Raw genomic sequence first — 4,594 nt, forward strand, 5'->3', positions numbered from 1 at the left:
GTGTCGGAAAATGTTATGGACAATGAAGTCGTTTGAGCTTTTTATGACATGCTTGAGAATTTATAAGTTTTTAAAACGGAGTTTTTTTTTTATTATATGTTATTCTATTATCTTATTAATTATTTCAGGAGACCAAAACTTTACTATAGTGAAATGTTGGAACTGGAATTGAAACTGATGATAGTGGTTTCTTAAATATTGGAAACCCTTTATATTTTTATAAAACATATATAAATATAAATTATATACATTGAAGATTTACAAGAAAATTATCAATTGATAGATTAGAATCAAAGTGACATAATTCTGATTGAACGATGAATATGAAAATAAATGGAATTTTTTCTAATGATCGTTATTTTTATTTATCTTGGCCGATCTAATTCTGTTTGCCGCTGGTCTAATATCACATTTGGACAAGCTCATAGGTCAGAATAATTTCATTCATAATTAATTAAATCCTCAATCTAAGAAATTTCTTTTCTTGTTTCTGATTTCTAACCATTTTAACATTATATACCAATTAGATGAGTTTAAAACCAACTAATGAATTCATAATATAATTAGTAGCAGCAATAAATTAAAACATAGCAGCAGTAATCAAAAAATGCAATAGCAGCAATAGTAATAAAAAATTGCAAAGGTCCATAGTCAGTTTTCAGTTCTTCATTAATCTTTATTCTGGATAGTTTTATTATTATTATTATACAATATATTAAAATTGTCTACCCTTAGCTACAGTAAAGTAGCTAAGGGATTGACATAAATGGTCCTTTGTTTATAGCTTTGGTTGGAGTTTCAGTTTGGTGGGCATTTTATGACATTACGTACATTCTTTGGATCGGTCATCGTTACATTTATCGGACTGTATTGTATTTGATGTTTATCAATTGGATGCTTCTGGATTCTTTAGATAAGCAGTCCACCACCGATTTCCTTCCCACCTGTCTTTGGTTTTGTCACAAGGCGATTCCTTCATCGCATATCCCTAACTCAATCACCACTTTCCCAACCCACCTCTCCTGCTACGCTATCTGATTCCTTTCCAGAAAACGTCAGAATCGACTCGATTGTTAGGAAACAAGTTTCCAGTTCCTTGACGCCATATCCGCAAATCATCCGCCACTTTCCGTCATCGGGTAAGTTTGTGCATCCGAGTGGTTTTCTTCTACTGTTTTCTTCTAATTGATACATGTTGTCTTCGTTATCTCCGATGGTTCACAACGTCTATAACTTCCTGGTATTGGCAACGGTGGTGGAAGTGGCGGACTGTACGACGGTGGTGGTGGCAGTTACCGTCCAAACCCTAATTACTACTATCAACCTTGAAACCCTAATCATCAAAATCAATTTCAGTAGCAGCGGCGCCAACCACAGTACACGCAGAGGTAGCAGTGTCGACAACTAAACAACACACAACAACAGTGGCTAAGACGGATCCCTATCGGTATGTGTTTCTTTTGTGGGAGTTTATCAATCTATTTCGCATCTCTTTGCTTGTACGCAACTTTATTTATCAATCATTTACAAGCTTCAGAAGAACGATAGAATCTCTGCAAGACATGCACGCCAAGTGTTTGTTGATTCGCCTCAATTAGCTACAACTCACTCGCTACCAGATCTTTGGGAGCATTTCTTTCTTACACATCTTCTCCATATCAAAAATTGGTACCACTTCCTTCTGTGGCTTTGCCTTCGATCAGTTTATTATCTTCTTCATCCAGTCGAAGAAGAAGGAGTTCATCCTTTGGTAACTTTCTGTAAGTCTTAAAACCCTTTGAAAATTTGATGAGAAGGTTTAATTAATAATTTTATAAAGCAAATGTTTAATGTGGTTTTGGGTTCTTTGATCATCAAGACATCGAGCTATTTTTGGTGCTCCCGTTGAGAAACAGGCATCTATGGAGTGTCACTCTACCATATTTTGATCCCTAACCTGTATGACCGCCTACTACTTCCCCATCAGGTTCCATCTTCTTGGTTCTAAGTTGAAATTTATTATGCTTCACAAATTGGACCATTTATAGTTAATTATTTACATTAATTTTGTTGTTTCTTATGTTTTCAGATAAAATTCCTAAACCTTCCTATCCTTATTTTATCAATTCGTATCAATTGACCTTTCTTTTGATATTCGATCGAAGTTTCTTGTGGAGGTTTGGTGAAATTTTGTTCCATATTAGGGATTACTAAAATTGAATTTTTGTTATTGCAGAGTCATTGGTAATTAAGTTTTTCAAATGATTGAGGTTCGTCACTGTGAAGCTTGAAATTTGTTCATTTTTATATAACAACATATATAATTCTAGATTAACAACTCCAAAAGTTATATGTGCAGACCAAGTGTTTGATAAAATGCTTAAGAGAAGAAAGAGCATGTTAAATGTTTAAATGTCCATTGTTCTATTGTGTAAATTGTTCTGGTAAGCAATCTTTGATTTCAGATGTTGAATACAGTTCAATTTTCAGATTTCTTGCTGATTTAGGGTTCATCCATTCTCCGACTTCAATTTTTAGATGTACACAAATATGGGTGAACACGATGGCAAAGAAAGTGTAGGGACACCTATATCGGCTCTCTCTCACTGTTATTCTCTCTCCCACTGCCATTATCCTACTTCGCTGCCTCTTACTGGAAAAGAACGACCTACAGAGCCAATTTTGAAAGGGAAGACTAATTGTACCTTGAAAGTGTTTGTTAAAATGCCATCTTTTTAAAGAACATATTAAGAAACTTAGTGGTGTTTCTGTTTCTTTTCTGATAGACGATAGTCATGTTTTAGACACAGAAAGAGGCTCTTACATTTCTCCCTTAGAGGGATTAAGTTCCCACAGAATCCCCATAAAACCCAACAACAATCTCAAAGAAACTCATGATAGAAAGACTGCTGGTGTATGGGGATATTTCTTTAAAATAGTCTTCCAGGCAAGTATTTCAAAAATAAAGCTTCACTTTGTGTTATTTCCATTAATACCCTTCCTCACCTTCTCTCTTAATAAACATATATGTGCAGGAGCTGTTGGACTCGCTGATAGTGTATTTTGGTTCATAATCTATCTGTTTCTTACCCCTGTAGGTTACAATTTAACTTTAGTAAGCCTTTCTTGCATTTAGGCTTTCATGTTAAAACGAGATAAAAACATGCATGAAAATGGACATGACCATTTTGAGGGGTATTTGTGTCCGTTTCAGTTGGATGTTAGGATGCATTCTCTCAATGCCATTCTCCTCATTATGCCATACCCCGTGAAAGTTAAGTTTCAACCTCTATTCAAAGTTAACTTGAGTTTGGGATTCGTTATTAACTCATATTTTTTTCTTTAAAAATGATTGTTAGCTTACAGGTAACTAAACAAAACGTAACTAAAAAAAATAGTCATATAGATTAGTTTTTATGCTATTAAAAAAACCTTTACAATCTATTTTCGATATTGTTTGTCGATTTAATATCATTTGACATTGAAGGTAAAGAATTGAATTGAATATAAAACCTATACAACTAACTAATAATAATGTTTTCATCCCACTGGATATTTTATGGCAACATGATCGGCAAAGTTGTTTGTATACCACTTATCTAGGGCCATTTGAGTACTTTCCTACAATTTATTGAAGTTAGATTGTTATGTTTCGCCTGTAAGCATGTAATTTGTTTATTTTTTGTTACTTGGCTCATAACTCTGTTACTATTTATAAATTTGATTCAAAGTAGACGTATCCCTGCACTTATATGGTTTTTTTGTTACTTGGCTCCCCCATGGTATTTGTTTTTTATTACATTTATGGAATGCTCATTTTACATTTGTTAAAAAAAATTGATTTCAACAGTTTTGGACCAAAATGCCCCTGTATAATGTTTTTATACTTAAAAAAATTTCAAATTTAACAATTTTGGATGAAAGTGCCCTTGCATACCTTGGACAGTTGAGGTTGCCCCGCCTGCGTCTCTAGACCATGGTTCCTTTCAATATTTATGAATATGCTTCCTTGGGAAAGTGGTTAGTTTCTATGTTTAATTGCCCAAATTTCAAATAACACCTACTTTTCTTTTCATTGATTTGTTCTCATTATTGGTTGTTTTTTAGTTCTTACACTGTGGGATGGGCTTCTATTTCAAGGAAATCATGTGGGAGCAAATCTTAAAGGAGTGAATCTAACGGTATAAGTATCTGTTTTTTTGTGCGGTTATGGTTCTTTCTGTCTACTTGATGTTTGTATATTTGTGTCTCTTTTTTGTTTCTTCAAAACAAAGACTTTTGAGTTTGACTTTTTAGATTTAGTTTTACATTTCGGTTTTGTTTGGTCGTAGTCAACATTTATTGCGTGTACTTTTTCTCATATTTACTTGGCATATGTACTGAATAGCAACGTACTTTTACCTTTCATCGTTTTGTTTGTCTTTTTCAATTTATTTAATTTTTTTACGAAAAACCAAAGTACATTGTATTATAAATTTCATTTTAGTGTGTTTTTTATTATTCAAGCCCGTTCTCCATGCATAAATAAATCAAAACATTCTCCTGTTTAGTAAACTGTCCCACATAGTAACAATAATTAACCCTACATTTTAAATATAACAATCAACGACACACT

General features: G+C 33.3%; 1 long non-coding RNA gene across 7 annotated transcripts; it reads left to right on the forward strand.

The window, feature by feature from the left end:
• Positions 1 to 868: 868 nt before the first annotated feature.
• LOC122196869 (uncharacterized) lies at positions 869 to 4,386 on the forward strand. Of its 7 annotated transcripts, none has more exons than XR_006189192.2 (7): positions 869 to 1,447; positions 1,538 to 1,760; positions 1,859 to 2,249; positions 2,339 to 2,423; positions 2,518 to 3,073; positions 3,194 to 3,999; positions 4,087 to 4,386. It is a non-coding gene; the product is annotated as an uncharacterized LOC122196869 (long non-coding RNA). The 7 variants fall into 7 exon arrangements; XR_006189189.2 differs by having other exon boundaries at positions 870 to 1,447; positions 1,859 to 1,966; positions 2,069 to 2,249; positions 2,518 to 3,999; XR_006189191.2 differs by having other exon boundaries at positions 871 to 1,447; positions 1,859 to 1,966; positions 2,216 to 2,249; positions 2,327 to 2,423; positions 2,518 to 3,999.
• The last annotated feature ends 208 nt before the right edge of the window (positions 4,387 to 4,594 follow it).

The sequence above is a fragment of the Lactuca sativa genome, chromosome 3 (assembly GCF_002870075.4).
Source record: "Lactuca sativa cultivar Salinas chromosome 3, Lsat_Salinas_v11, whole genome shotgun sequence".
NCBI classification, from domain to species: Eukaryota; Viridiplantae; Streptophyta; class Magnoliopsida; order Asterales; family Asteraceae; genus Lactuca; species Lactuca sativa.